The sequence below is a fragment of the Phodopus roborovskii genome, unplaced genomic scaffold (assembly GCF_943737965.1).
Source record: "Phodopus roborovskii unplaced genomic scaffold, PHOROB, whole genome shotgun sequence".
In the NCBI taxonomy this organism is placed as follows: Eukaryota; Metazoa; Chordata; class Mammalia; order Rodentia; family Cricetidae; genus Phodopus; species Phodopus roborovskii.
Window position 1 is genome coordinate 3,990,608 of NW_026125052.1, and position 16,249 is coordinate 4,006,856.

The 16,249-nt window shown below is 43.2% G+C and overlaps 1 protein-coding gene and 2 non-coding genes across 3 annotated transcripts in view; all 3 read left to right on the forward strand.

Annotated features, from left to right (window-relative positions):
* The window catches only part of Tex14 (testis expressed 14, intercellular bridge forming factor), a 108,804-nt gene that overhangs the window by 19,676 nt on the left and 72,879 nt on the right, over window positions 1-16,249 (forward strand). The window lies entirely within an intron of this gene.
* On the forward strand, window positions 2,480-2,696 carry LOC127221723 (small nucleolar RNA U3). The gene has a single exon (XR_007834486.1). It is a non-coding gene; the product is annotated as a small nucleolar RNA U3 (small nucleolar RNA).
* LOC127221731 (small nucleolar RNA U3) lies at window positions 13,557-13,773 on the forward strand. Its single transcript, XR_007834487.1, has one exon. It is a non-coding gene; the product is annotated as a small nucleolar RNA U3 (small nucleolar RNA).

A 16,249-nucleotide genomic window follows, 5' to 3' on the forward strand; every position in this document is an offset into this window, starting at 1 on the left:
TTTTTTTTTGATAATATTTTTTATTTAAGTTTGAAACAAGCTTGTTTTACATGTGAATCCTAGTTCCCTCACTCTCCCCTCCTCCCCGTTCCAACCTCCAGCCTATCCCCTTTCTGCTCCCCAGGGAGGTTGAGGCCTTCCATGGTGAGTCCTCAAAGTCTGTCATATCATTTGGAGCAGGGCCTAGGCCCTCCCCCCATGTGTCTAGGCTGAAAGAGTATCCCACTATGTGGAATGGGCTCCCAAAATCCATTCCTATACTAGGGATGAATACTGATCTATTACCAGAGGCCCCATAGACTGCCCAGTCCTCCTAACTAACACCCACATTCATGGGGGCTGGGTCGGTCATATGCTGGTTTTCCAGCTCTCCGACTGGGGTCCATGAGCTCCCCCTTAACAAATAGAAACGCATTCTTAAGTAGAAACCTATTTTATAAAGTATGGGGTTGCTGGGTGGTGGTGTTGCACACCTTTAGTCCCAGCCCTCGGGAGGCAGAGGCAGGTGGATCTCTGTGAGGCTACTGTGGTCTACAGAGCTAGTTCCAGACCAGTCAAGGCTACACAGAAAAATCCTATCTTGAAAAAAAAAAGAAAACAAACAACAACAACAACAAAACTCCACTGTGACCAGGGCAACTTAGCATCTAATAGGGGACTTGCTTACAGTTTGAGGGCTAATCCATTATCATCATAGCAGGGAGCATTGAGATACACAAGCAGACAGGGGCTGGAGAAGTAGCTGAGAGCTACATGCTGATCCACAGGCAGAGACAGACACTTGGCATCAATACCCCTAGTGACATAACTTCACAGCTAATCCTTTCTTCCCCTCAAATAGGAGCCTATGAGGGTCAATCTCATACAGACCAGTGGTACAGAACCTTGATTGTGCTGTGTATTTTTAGTGCCAGTTTGGGCTAAGAGCATGCATGTCTAAAACCAAACCCCAAGAAGCCTGGAGTTCTTGTTGTAGCTGTAATTCACATTAGTCACACCCCCCATCTAATGTATGGACAATAAGCACTGAGGTCTAGCACAGTGACTTTTAAGACTTAAGGGACAGGGATCTGTGAATGGTGCTCACAGCAAGTAAGAATGAATTCTGTTGGCTGATAAACAGAGCTGAGTGTTAGGGCCTAGAGGAAAGATCTGTGAGAGGTTTATTGTTGGAGGATGCAAAGTACATGTAGCCTCTTTCATAGGGGTGTTCACTGAGAAAGGGCTCAGGATATTGACCTAAACAATTCTCTGTATATTAGGATTCCAAAGAGGCTGGCTCTTGATAGAATAGCAAAGGATCACCAGGTTGCTCTTAGTACCATGCAGAATTAGAGACCAACTTTTCCCTCTGTGTGCGGCAGATGATAACAGGTAATGCAACACCTATTTAAAAAAAAAAAAAAAAGAAATACTCCTCCTATTAGTAAAATAATAAAATGGTATGTATGACAGGTTAAAATACTGATCCAGTAATTGTGCTAGTAATTACCATATGGTCAAGGATTGTTTCGCTTTGCCCTTTCCCCCTTTTCTCTTTCAGATTAGAGGAAATCTGGTATCTCAAAACGCTGATTTTTTTTTTGTTTGCTTGGTTTTTATTTATTTTTTAGACAAGATTTCATAGCTGCAGCTGGCCTCGAATTCTTTTTTTTTTTTTTTTTTTTTTTTTTTTTTTTTTGGTTTTTCCAGACAGGGTTTCTCTGTGGTTTTGGAGGCTGTCCTGGAACTAGCTCTTGTAGACCAGGCTGGTCTCGAACTCACAGAGATCTGCGTGCCTCTGCCTCTGCCTCCTGAGTGCTGGGTTAAAGGCATGCACCACCACCGCCCTGCCCTGGCCTCGAATTCTTAAGACTGACATCAGACTCCTGGTTCTCTAGCCTTCACCTTCCAGGTGCTAGGATTATAGAAGGGAGTCAGCAAGCTCTTCACCCACAGAATTTAATGAATAGAATGCAGTCCTTGAACTGCCACTGCCCGGTCGTACTTTTTCGTTTTCTTCCTCACAAAAGTCCTCTGGCTTGGGTCAGGAATCCAAACCTGCGTGTGCCCGCTGACACCATGCGGCTCCGAGGCACCCCTTGCTTGGGACTAATGGGGCCTGAATGCAGCGCAGCTCGGTGAGGCCAGCGCCGCAGGGCGGCAGGGCCTGGTATGGCAGCCAGTGACTCTCGACCCGACTCAGGCGGAGGTGGGGCGGGGCGGGGCGGCAGAGAACTGTCGGTCGATTGGCTGTTTAGCGATCGTATGGTAATCAGGTGCCAGTGATTTTTTTCTTGACTTGGAAAACTGTAGCAACTCAAATGCCCTGTGGACTTGGTAGCGGGAGCTGTTCATCGGAGAACATGGCACCGTTCGTACAAATGTTGTCTCAAACAGCTGCGTCAAAGCGGAAAGCGGCGAGCAGGTCCGCCGAGCTCGCCGTTAGTATGATGTGAGCGCGCTCGGTGCAGTATGGCGAGCGCGCAGGCCTGGAGTTAAGACTATACTTTCAGGGATCATTTCTATAGTTTGTTACTAGAGAAGTTTCTCTGACTGTGTAGAGCACCCGAAACCACGAGGACGAGACGTAGTGTTCCCTCCTGAGCGTGAAGCCGGCTCTAGGTGCTGCTTTCCTGCAGCTGCCTCTTGCCATTGATGATCGTTCTTCTCTCCCTTCTGGGAGAGTGAGAGGGAGGGAACGCAGTCTGAGTGGATTTCGGCTTTATTGTCATGGTTAATAATATCAGAAAGTTAATTTTCTCTTTTCTTGTTGTACTACTTTCTTTGTTTTCCTAGGGGTTGTTGTGGCACAATTTCTTGTAAAAGCTATGTCAGTGTCTCCCTTGGTTTGTTTTGCTTTATTGTTCAAGCGTTCGTATGTGCATTCTAGAGCTGTCTGGAAGAACACTCTATGCTTTAACTGCCCCGTTTACTACCTTTTAAAGTATATTTTTACTCGGTTTACACAACTGTTGAAAACTAAATTTATTCTGTTTTTGAGTCTGAGGCTAGTCTGGCCTACAGAGTGGCTCCCAGTACAGCCAGGATTATCCAGAGAAACACTGTCTCTAAAAACTACACACTGTCTCTAAAAACTACTTAGTTGGAGAGGTATAAGTTTATCGCGTATACTTTAACAATTTTCATAATTTTAAAAACTGTTTTAGAAAGTAGTTCCAAGCCACTTAACAGTTACATGCATGAAAATTGCATGCAAAATTATTTGATTCCATATTTGAGAATACAATGGGTGCTTGGCTTCCAATTTCATTGTCTGTATAAGTACATGTCATCTTGACATGAATAGATCTCAGTGCTCAGAATATCTATACATATCACACCTTGCCTGACTTATTTTCATTACCTGTTGCTGGCAGATTTGGGCCTTGTTGGCTGATGATGATCTGTATCCCAAGTTTCCCAAGGTTTGTAAAAGGTTCTCTGTGCCATTTAGGCATTTCTCTTGAGAAGCCACTGCAGTCAGTAAGTCATCCACGTACTGTAAAAGGCTAATAATATGTCTGGGTTTTGGGTTCTGTACTCATTCAAATCCTCATGTAATGCTTCATCAAAAATGGTTGGCGAGTTAAATCCTTGCGGAAGCCTAGTCCAGGTTAACTGGTCATTTATTCCAATCTCTGGGTCATGCCATTGAAAGGTGAAATACACCTGATTTTAGGGGCCATGTACCATTGTTGGTCTGGAGGCTGTGTACTGAGTAAAGTATAGGGGTTAGGCATTGTTGGGTAAATGTCCATTACTCTTTTGTTTACTTCCTTCACATCCTGTACTGTTCCTCCTGCCCACCCCCCCACCCTGTTTCTGCCCAAGCCATTGGGAATTTTTATATTTGGTTCAGGCTTAATTGCACCTTGGTACATTCTGTATTCTTCAGTTAAATTGCTTGTGACTAGGACTTGAACTAGTTTCCCATCCTGATGGAATAGAATGGCTCTTTTTATCAGAAAAGTGCATCTGAGCTTTCATTTTAGTAAGCAGATCTCGACCCAAGGGGCATTCTGGTTTACCAGAAACGAATGGGTTAACTGTCCTATTCCTAGTTCTCTTGTTCTCCTCATAGTCCATGAGTAGGATTTTGTCCCTGTGGCCCCTTGGACCCAGGTGATCTTGGTGGACATGGGATGGGCCCTTCTGGTTTTAACAGGACTGAGTTTTCCGCCAGTGTCCCCCATAAAGATAACTACTTTCCTCTCTATTTTTAAGGTTACCCTGGGCTCAGGGAGGGGTCCTGATCCCCATACCCTTCAATTACTGTCTTCCCCAGTGTATGCCTGCATTACCTGGACATTTTTGGAGCGTCTGGGGCCTTTTGGACATTCCCTGGCCCAATGTCCCTCCTCCTTACAGTATACACATTGGGTTTTTTCCTACCTTTGGTTTAGGCTTTCGTTCAATTTGTCTTGGAGGTCTGGGGTTTCGGGAAGGTTGGGTGGCCAGTAGAATCTTTTCCAGCCTGTTTTACTGTTGTTCCAGTCTCTCAATGAGCCCCCTTTCGGGTCTCCTTTCCTTCTTCTCCTTTTGTTCTTCTGTTTCTCTCTTATTAGGTACCTTTTCCACCACTGCTTCGAGATCCCTGAGATGAGACTTTTCTCACCTGTGTTTCTGATAACACACACACACATACACACACACACACACACACACACATTGGCTGCTTGGTTAGCATAGGCAAACATTGTCTTGCCGTTCCCTCAGCTTCAGGATCATATGGTGTGTACCTATGGAATGCTTCCTGAAGTCTCTAAATAAGCTGCTGGACTTTCATCAGGTCCCTGTTTAACATCATAGACTTTAGATACGTTGGCTAGCTTTTGAGCCACCACTTTTTGGTATCTGCTAGTAGAGTCCGACGATAGACAGAGTCTCCCCTAACTTTCTGCCGTGTTATAGTCCTCCAGGTCTATACGACATGTACAAATACAAATCCCAAACCAAATGCCAGCAAAAACGAAAGAAAAAAAAATAACAGTGAACAGAGAAAGTAACAGCAAACAGAAAGAACTGTGGATCCTGATCCGACTTACCCAGATGGTTAATAAGAACCTCCCATAATCCTCTCTGGAGATCCTGGACAAGCTCCCAAATGTTATGCCCAGATCACCAAGTAATTGCTTTACTATGAAAAATTTGCTGAGGTGTATTTATTAAATTTCTTGGAACAGGGTGGAACTGGGTAACTCAGAGGTGGGGTTATTCTATTCTGAAAAGGTTGCTGAAGTTTATTTGATTTCAACCCTTTCAATGACATCACTATACACAGAGTAGGGCTGTGGATTTAGCATAAATACATGATATACAATGTGTTGTGGTCAACATCCATAATCTGAGCACTTGGAAAGTAGAAGCTCACTGAAAGTCATCCTCACCTACATAGTGAACTCAAGGCCAGCTTTAAAAGTATACTATAAGCTTGTCTGGAGTTAATAGTTCAGTAGTAGAGCACTTGCCTATCATGGAGAAGACCTGTAGATGGAGATTTTCTCCATCTATCTTGGTCCCACCAGACTGGCTTCCTCTCTACCCACTGTGTCACACAGCCACTAATTAAATAACTACTAAATTACTATAACTCAGTTATAGTTGTTTAGTCAGTGGCTTAGGCTTCTTACTGTTGAGCTCTCTCTTAATTATTAATTCATTTCTATTAATCTGTGTATCTCCAAGTAGCCTTGATTACTGGTAATGCCCGGGCCTCTTGACTCTCCTGCTGCTATATAGTATCTGTCCCTGTCTTCTCCTTGCCTCTTTGTTGGGATTTCCAGCCTAGCTAAATCCTGTCTGTCTGTTGGCTGAAGTAGCTTTAATCGTCAGCCAATAAGAGAAATAGTCACAGCATATAGAAGGACATTCCCAATCAAAGACCCCTGGCTTCAAAAGTGTTAGTACTTAAAACAACAAACAAACAAAATAACCCCAACTTTAAGGAAAGGCATCTAAAGTCCCAGCACTAAAGCTGAGAAGTGAGGGTCATTGAATCCAAGAGTTCACGACCAGCCTATGAAATGTAAAGAATGATGTCTAACCATACTTTGAAAAAAAATAGTGCTGGCTTGGTGGTCTTCCTGTTATCTCAGTACTGGAAGAGCGAAGCAGGAACACCAGAAGTTGAAGGCCAGCCAAACTACGGACTAAGACCCTGTTTTTGAATAGTTAAACCTCATCATAGAGCATTCTCAGAGACTTTGGCTTCCATCCCCAGGAATGTAATAGACAAAGCCTGGGAAGGAGGATCACCAGTTTAAACCTTGCTTTGGTTACACAGGGAGATCCTATATCAAACTGAGCAGTGACTTATGTCTACATTTATCTGATGGTTAAATAAAAGTGATACAATATAATACTTAAAAATCCAAAGAATGGCACCAGCAAGATGGTTCAGTGGTTAGAGGCACTCTATGCCAAGATTGGCAACCTGAGTTCATTCCCTGGGTCCCAAATGGGAAGAAAAAATAGACTCCTGGAAGTTGTCCTCTGACTTCTAGACATTCACTGTAGCAGGTGGGATTTTCTTTCTTTTTTTATTTGACAAGCCTCTAAGCCAGCATTATACTAAATGGGGAAAAAATGGAATTATTCTTCTTAAGACTGGGTCTATCATATCTTATCGAGTATACTTGCTGAAATCTTAGCTAGGGTGATATGGCCAAGAAAAAATGAGAAAGGATACCATTAGTAAAGGAAGATGTCAAATTATCTTTATTTGAGGATGATACTATGTTATAACCCAAATTCACCAGGAGAAAATGCTTAGATCTTGTAGACACTTTGAGGACAGTAGCAAGATATAGAGTCACTCTACATTCAAAGCCTTTTGCTTTTCTTTTTATGTATTCCAACAAGTTGGCCTCAAACTTGCAGTGACCCTCTTGCTGAAGCCTCCCAAGTGCAGGGTTATAGACTTGGGGCACCATATTTAGCATTCAGTAGTTCTTCTGTATGCCCAGTAATGAACTTGCTGAGAAAGAAATTGGGGAATTGATGCATAGTAGAACATACTTGTTATCTCAGAACTTGGGAAGTAAAGGCAGGAAATTATCGGTTCTAGGTCATCCTAAACTATATACCAAGCTAAAGACCAGCCTGGGATACATGAGCCCTTGTCTCATAAGGCACAGTTACACAAAGAACCAGGAAAAGCCACTAAAAAAAAAATTTTTTTTTTTTGTTTATTATGTATACAGTGTTCTGCCTGCAGATGTGCCTGGAGGTCAGAAGAGGGCACCAGATCTTACTACAAATGGTTGTGAGCCACCATGTGGTTTCTGGGAATTGAACTCATGACCTCTGGAAGAGCAGCCAGTGCTCTTAACCTCTGAGCATCTCTTCAGCCCTGGAAAAGCCACTCTTATATGATGACTGATCTTGGTTCTAAGCGTGATTATATCTTATACTAAGTAAGAAAATCACTTCTGGTTGGATCTGTGAGGATATTTTGTGGAATGATTAATAGGGCTAGGGGAAGACCTTCTCCAAGAATGGGTTCCATCTTCTCTGGTGGCCTAGATCCAAAGCAGTTTGAAGGAAAACCATTGCTGCTTTTGCTCATTGTGGGTGAGTGCATATCGCCTAGCTTTTTCCTGTCGGTTGTTCCTGCCATCCTTTGACATGATAACACAGCTTCTTTAGTTTTTCATTTGGACCTAAGACCAGTGTCTCTCCAGGGAATCCTCCAGGTCTTCAGCCACAGATTAGGAATGTTGAAGATGTTACTCTTGTGGATTGAGCAGCTGCTGCTTTCTTAATTTGTAACCATGCAGATACCTAGCCCATACCATGTAAGCCAATCCAAGACATTTCTTTTGTAGTAAGTATTCATTCTGTTTGTTCTGATCATCTATAGAACCCTAATTAACACTCCTAAACAGAAAGAGCAAAGTACAACTTTGTTTCAAATCATACTTATAACTGGGTGGTGGTGGTAGTGGCATCAAAACAGAGGTGCAGGCAGGCCTTAAATCCCAGCACTCAGCAGGCAGAGAAAGAGGACCTCTGTGAGTTTGAGGCTATCCTAGTCTACAGAGTGCAGCCAGGACTACACGGAGAAACCCTGTCTCGAGAGAAGAAAGGAAGAAGGGGGGGGGGGGAATCATACTTCAAGAGTAGTCTAACAAAGAGCATGCATGACACTGTCACAAACAGAGGGCACAGAAATTAGCACATCCTCAGAACTACAGGGATTTTAAAAAATCACTGAAGAAAAGGTTGCTGGCAAAACTGGATATCCATATATAGAAGAATTAACTAGAACTCTATCTTATCCTGCACAAAATAAATTAAAAATGGATCAAAGAATTTAATATAAGGCCTGAGACTACTGCAGGAAAAGCTGGGTATTGTGGCTTTTTGTCTACAACCTCTTTATTGAAGCACTTGACAGGTAAGGTAGGAGGATCAGGAATTTTGGTTTGTTTATTTGGTTGGTTGGTTTTTTGAGACAGGGTTTCTCTGTGTAGCTTTGGAGCCTGTCCTGGCACTCACTCTGTAGACCAGGCTGGCCTTGAACTCACAGAGATTTGCTTGCCTCTGCCTCCTGAGTGCTAGGACTAAAGTGTGCACAACATTACCCAGGGGAGGATCAGGAGTTTAAGGGCATCCTTGATTACAATAGCAAGTTTGGAGACAATCTGGGTTACATGAAACCTTGGCTCAACAAACAAAAATGAAAGGAAAACACTTTAAGATACAACATAGCAAGGACTTTCTGGAAAATACCTCAGTAGCTTAGGAAACAAGGACTGGCAACATAGCAGACCTGTGTATGGTACAGGTGAGGACCCTGAAAAGGAACAGCCACTGCTTCCAGAGCTGCCTTCCTGGGCCTGTGGTGAAGCCTCTACCCATGCAGGGCTCTCAGACACAGCTCTGACTGCAGCTATGAATGCTTCAAGTGTGGATGGTTCAGCCACTGGGCCAGGGAATGCCCTATTGGTGGAGATTAGGATTGTGAAGTGAGAAGCTATGGCAGAAGTAGTTTTACCTTGGATAGAGGGTTCCAGTTTGTTTCCTCATCTCTACCAGCCATCTGTTATTACTATGGTGAGTCTGGTCATCTTGCCAAGGTCTGTGATCTTAAGGAGAATGCTTTCCATATCTTATAAAAGTAGCCACATTGCTAAGGACTGCAAGGACCAAGAGCAATGCTACTATATCTGTGGCAAAGCCAGATTATCTGACTTCTGACTGTGACCAATCAAATGAGCAGAATTCTGTTCTATTCTTGTGGTAAATTTGGACATATTAAAAAAGACTGCACCAGCTGGGCATTAGTGGTATATGTCTTTAATCCCAGCAATTGGGAGGCAGAGGCAGGAGGATCTCTCTGAGTTCAAGGCCAGCCTGGTCTACAGAGCGAGTTCCAGGACAGGCTTCAAAGCTGCAAGAGAAACCCTGTCTCAAAAACAAAAACAAACAAAAACAAAAAACTGCACCAAAGTAAAGTTCTACAGAAGTGGTAAAACTGATCACATAACCATCTATTGCAGTTAGACAATTGAAGTCAATTACTACTGTTTCAGTGAGTCAGGGATCTTGCATGGGAATGCATAATACAGCCTAATTATTTCCCCTTGTTGCCCTCCTTTTTATGGTTTATGATTGTAAAATTTTCTATGAATCCTCTTCACTGGGCAAAGGTTGGTAGAAAGAGGCTGTCCCTAGACCAGTGAGCTTTACTTGTAGTGTAAAATGAAGAAAGAGATGGGATAGGGTACAGTTTCTATATTTAACTCCAAAAAAAAAAAAAAAAAAAAGAAAAGAAAAGAAAAGAAAAAAAGCTGGGCAGTGGTAGCTCACACCTTTAATCTCAGCAGAGGCAGATCAATATCTGTGAGTTCAAGGCCATCCTGGTCTACAGAGTGAGTTCCGGGACAGCCAGGGCTACACAGAGAAACTCTGTCTCAAAAATCTAAAACGGGAGCAGCTTCATCCCACTTTTGATAATGGACATGTAGATGGTGATAGCACATTTTCCCTCCCAAAGACTATCGGTAAAAAACAGAGTAAACATCAGTGCTCGAGAGTTAGCATAAACCAGGTGGGAGTGGGACTTGGCCTTTAATCCCAGCACTTGGGAGTTGGAGAGACAGTTAAGAGCACTGGTTGCTTTCCCAGAGGTCTTGGGTTCAATTCCCAGCAATTACATGGTGGTTCACAACCATCTATAATGAAATCTGGTTCCCTCTTCTGATGCAAGCATACATGAAGGCAGAACACTGTATACATAATAAATAAGAAAATAAATAAATACTTAAAAATCCCATATCTTGGGAGGCAGAGACAGGCATATCTCTGAGTTTGAGGCCAGCCAGCTCTACATAGGGCTGAGTAGAGAATTTTGTCTCCAAAAATAAAAAAAAAAAAAAACAAAAAAACAAAACAGACATTACATTAGTGGACCATCACACCCGGATAACAGTTAAGACTAAATAAAACTCTATTTTGCATATATGCATTTTCTTTAGCCATCCATTTGTTCATCAACATATAGACTATATTGTAGCAATTATGTCTGTTATATGCTGATTTTAAATATTGCAATATAGGCAGAAGTGGTGGCTCAGACACTCAATCAGACACTTTTAGAAACAGATACTCTTAGAGATCTGACCAGATTGAGGCCAATCTGGTCTGTGTAATGAATTTCAGGCCAGCCAGGGACACACAGAAAGGCCCACTATATAGTTCTGACCATCCATGGCCCTTGTTGTTCTTTTGCTGCGCAGCTAATGCCTAAGAAACACAAACACGAGACTCAGCGCCCACGTGGAGTTTATTGAGAGAGGGGAGAGAAAGAGGGGGTAGCTGGTGGCCAACGGAAAGCAGGAGAGAGAGAACAGAGAGAGATTAAAGAAGCAGAGAGGCAGAGAGAGAGAGCAGAGAGGCAGAGAGAGTCAGAGAGAGAAGCACTTGGCACGCTTGCTTTAAAAGAGGCTTGCGCATGCGTAACTGAGTCCTCTGGCCGCCAGGTAAAGCTGACGTAGGGATGACATGGCCATGAGCGTCCCGCCCATTGTTGGGGCGGGGGTCAGCTGGTCAGCTGGCTGCTAGTTCCTAACAGCCCTGGCTGTCCTGGAACTCACTATGTAGGGAAGACAAACCTTGAATTTTGGGTGGGTAAGCCTCTTACTCTTGTCATGTTAACACCACACCCAACTATTTTGCCTTTGAGGAAAACCTCAGTATGCAGCTCAGATTGCCTGGGAGTCACATATGTAGCTTAAGCTGGTGTCCAACTTTTTGTTTGAAAACAGATCTTACTGTATAGCTCTGGCCAGCCTGGAACTTGCCATGTGACCTCAAACTGAGAGATCGGCCTGCCTCTGTCTCCCAAGTGCAAGGATTAAGAAGGCTGCATTACCACCTCTGCTGGTTTTCAACTTGAGATTCACAGACCCACATGTTTTTGTTCTTGAGAGCCACCCCACTGACTTCTAAAGTGCCTATACCAGTCCACATCCCCACAGCAATAGAGGTTCCTGATTCCCCTACATTTTTAGTAACGTTTGTTATTTTATTGATAATAGCCATTCTGACTGGTGAGATGGGATCTCAGTGTAGTTTTAATTTTCCATGATGACTAAGTATAGTGAACATTGCTCATATGCCATACTACACATGTGGAGAGCAGGTGACAACTTGTAGAAGTCCATTATCTCCTTCCACCATGTGGGTCCCACATGTCAAACTCAGGTCCACCCATCCTCCCCCACTGCCCCAAGGCTGGGATTAAAAGCAAGCATCACTTGGCTCAGAGCTTAAGAGCACTGGCTGTACTTCCAGAGGTCCTGAGTTCAATTCCCAGCAACCACATGGTGGCTGACAACCATCTGTAATGAGATCTGGTGCCCTCTTCTGGCCTGCAGGCATACATCACTGTATACATAATAAATCTCTTAAAAAAAAAAAAAAAAAAAAAAAGCAAGCATCACCATGCCCTGCACTAATGTAATTTCAGAGTTTCAGAGGTAAAGACAGGAGGATTAGTAACTCAAGGTTACCCTCACCTGTGTTAAGAGTTTTAGATTGGATTGGGTTACATGAAATCCTGCTTCAAAGAAACCATAAAATTGCCATTGCAGGGAAATGGATAAAGCTAGAGATCATCCTGTTAAGACTCAGAGAAGCTGCAAGTCTTTAATCCCAGCACTCAGGAGGCAGAGGCAGGTGGAACTCTGTGAATTTGAGGTCAGCCTGATTTACAGAGTTCCAGGACAGGCTCCAAAGCTACAGAGAAACCCTGTGTTGAAGCAAACAAACAAAACCACCTCAGAATCAGCACCATTTCTTCTATAACACCACACACACACACACACAAACACACACACACACACACACACACACACACACACACACACACGGAAAGCAGAAGGGGGATGATAAGGCAAAACCAGGGGTAGGGGAGCCGTAGGAGGGATTAATAGGAATAAAGTATAAAGTTATACTTTTTTTTTTTTTAAGAGTTTTTCTGTAGCTTTGTAGTTTGTCCTGGAACTAGCTCCTGTAGACCAGGCTACTCTCAAACTCACAAACTACTTGGGGAGCCTGTGCTCCCCAAGTAGAGCCTAAAGGTGTGCGCCACCACCACCTGGCAGTTATACGTATTTTAAAAAATGATTTATTTTTATTTTATGTGCATTGGTGTTTTGCCTGCACATATGTCTGTGTGAGGGTATCTGAACCCCTGGAACTGGAGTTAAAAATGTGAGCTGTCATGTGGATGCTAGTAATTGAACCAGGGTCCTCTGTAGGAACAGCCATTGTTCTTAACCATTGAGCCATCTCTCCAACCCCCAAATTTTATTTTATTTTTTTATTTTTATTTATTTTTTTTTAAATAATTAGTTGTACTCAACAAAAATAATAAGAGTTTGAATGTGGAGATTTTTGATTGTTTTACAAAGTGTTTCATTTCACTTTGTAGCTAACCAAAGTTGGCTTTACTCTTGGGAACATTCACTTGCCTTAATTTCCCTAGTGCTCCATCTTGCAAAGTTTCTTTTGTCACAAGACAGAATTTAATGAATAGAGTGCGCAGCCCTTGAACTGCCACTGCCCGGTCGTACTTTTTCGTTTTCTTCCTCACAAAAGTCCTCTGGCTTGGGTCAGGAATCCAAACCTGCGTGTGCCCGCTGACACCATGCGGCTCCGAGGCACCCCTTGCTTGGGACTAATGGGGCCTGAATGCAGCGCAGCTCGGTGAGGCCAGCGCCGCAGGGCGGCAGGGCCTGGTATGGCAGCCAGTGACTCTCGACCCGACTCAGGCGGAGGTGGGGCGGGGCGGGGCGGCAGAGAACTGTCGGTCGATTGGCTGTTTAGCGATCGTATGGTAATCAGGTGCCAGTGATTTTTTTCTTGACTTGGAAAACTGTAGCAACTCAAATGCCCTGTGGACTTGGTAGCGGGAGCTGTTCATCGGAGAACATGGCACCGTTCGTACAAATGTTGTCTCAAACAGCTGCGTCAAAGCGGAAAGCGGCGAGCAGGTCCGCCGAGCTCGCCGTTAGTATGATGTGAGCGCGCTCGGTGCAGTATGGCGAGCGCGCAGGCCTGGAGTTAAGACTATACTTTCAGGGATCATTTCTATAGTTTGTTACTAGAGAAGTTTCTCTGACTGTGTAGAGCACCCGAAACCACGAGGACGAGACGTAGTGTTCCCTCCTGAGCGTGAAGCCGGCTCTAGGTGCTGCTTTCCTGCAGCTGCCTCTTGCCATTGATGATCGTTCTTCTCTCCCTTCTGGGAGAGTGAGAGGGAGGGAACGCAGTCTGAGTGGATTTCGGCTTTACTATCATGGTTGCCAGTGTCAGAAACTTTCCTAATCTGGCAAACGTAGAATGTTTGTCTAGGAGGAAAATACGGTAGCTTTTCCATGTAGTTTACAGGCTGGGCAGTCTTCTAATTCTTAGCTTTAAACTTACTCAAGGAAGTGCTGAGTTCCCAAACTTTATCAGTATATTACTGGTTTTCCTGTTTTCCTTTTGTCTTTTAGTTATGTGAGGGTGTTTAGTTATTTGGTTATCTTATTTACTTTCTGCCGATCTTTGTGTCTTTGTATATTTATCAGTGGTTGTTTTAAGGGTTAATTTAAGGAAGTATAGTTTAACAATCCTTTCCCTCTCCCACCGAATCAGAAATTTTGTCATTTAGCATTCTACCACTAGCACTAGTTAATGCCCTAAGTTAATAGCATGTTACATTCACTTAATATACATGCCAGTGAATCTGTCGGAATTTCTTAGCATTCCCCAGTCAAGCTCTCTTTCATAGGTAATTTGTATTTGCATCACAGTGGCTGTCTACAGCTTCACAAAACCTCAGTGACTTCACAAGTCTTAGAAGGTATTTGGGTGTGGTGGTACATCCTAAAGCAAGAGATTTCAAAGCCAACTGTGGCTACAAATGAGTTCCATGCTAGCCTAAACTATAGACCGATAGTCCCATTTATTCTGGGGGCTAAATCAGGAGTACAAATTCAAAACCTGCCTAGGCTATGAAAGTTCTTCAAGGAATGCTGGGATGGGCAATTAAACTGCCTCAATATAACAGAGCTGGGGAATGCTTAGTGGTTGAGACTTAGTCTGTCGTTTTAAAGGTATAATTTAGTTCTTGGTCCCACGGGAAGCTGGGTGGGGAGTACTTCCTTTTGTGGCTCCAGACTAGAAAACTCGCCCAGGAATTATTTGATTCCTGCTGCCCCTTCCCTTCTCCTTCCAAACTCTGTTCTCTAAAATTTCATGATCTTGTTTTTTTTTTTTTTTTTTTGGTTTGGTTATATTGTTTGTTTTTTGAGATGGGGTTTCTCTGTGTAGTCTTGCCAGTCCTGGAACTCTCACTCTATAGGCCAGACTAGCCTTGAACTAACAGATCTGCCTGCTTCTGTCTCCTGTGTGCTGCGATTAAAGGTATAGGCCATCACTGCCCCATGTAAATTTCTATCTTTTTTTTTTTCTCTTGTTGCAGACTTGGCATGAATTGATTTCTCTGATTAAAGATCATCATCTGGATGGTTACTTTTTAAAAATTATTTGTATGTGTGTGTGGAGGAAAGGAGTGTCAGATCTGGAGCTGGAGTTACAGGATGCCATGAGCTTCCTGATGTCCTGCTAGGAATCACACTCAGGTCCTCTGCAAGAACAGTATATGCACTCCTAGTCACTGAGCCATCTCTCCAGCCCTTGGATGGACACTTTCAAGTCTTGGCTTAAAACTAAGCTCCAGAGAGATGATTTCTCTAACCACTGCAGTCTATACATCTCTGAGTTTCAACCTTGTTTTCTGCATGCCCCATAAGCCAGCATTCTTGTGTATTTGTTGTTATCTCTCCTACACTTAGAGCAGTTTTTGAGTAGAGACACACCTCTATACTCTGATTTTGTAAACTTAATACTTAGAAATAGTGCTTAGCACTTAGAAGATATAGATAACTGTCAAGAAACAGATTTTCCACACCTTCTTATGTAGCTCAAGATGGCCAAAGACTTGCTATGCAGCTGAGGCTAGTCTTGATCTGCAGATCTTATTTCCTGTCCTTCCCAAGGGTTGAGATGACAGACATGTGTCACCATACTCAGCCTATGGGTTCTGCTTAACACTTGTCACTTCAGTGAAATCAGTTATTTAGTCTCTTCAAGATTATGGTTAATTGTATTTATGTGAAGCATTCAGAATCATACTGGGTATGTGGCAGGCCTTCAGTAGTTAGCAGCTAATATTACTAACAGTTGTTACATCAAAGAAGAAATAGTTTTATTCTAAAATTTCAAAAATTGAAATTGGACCAGCTAGCAGGTCATTTTTCAGTGACAGGGTCCTGAGAGGACCAGGAGATCAGAAGAGGATAAGAAAGTTTGGGATCAGAAGGTCTTTCACAGGCCATGTTTTATACCAAGCAAACTTACTAAGAAATACAGCACCTTGTATATTGTTTCCAGGGTAGACATGGACAGAGTCGGGAGAATCTATCATATAATGGGACACAATCAACAGGGGGCTAATAAAACAATATTGCACAAAGGGAACACAGAATATCTCAAGAGCATTACTGACCCAGCACACAGTGGCCTCGGGACTGATAACTATAGCCTGTACACTAGGAAGAGCAGGGTTCTCAGGATCCCAAGCTTCAGCTCTCACAAGTCCCTAACCCCAGGACATTGTCTGTTGGTTCAGCCAAGCATATTTTTGTTTTTAATGAAGGAACTACCTTCCTTCTACATACAGTAGTTCCGATTTGCCAAGACGTTTCTGGTT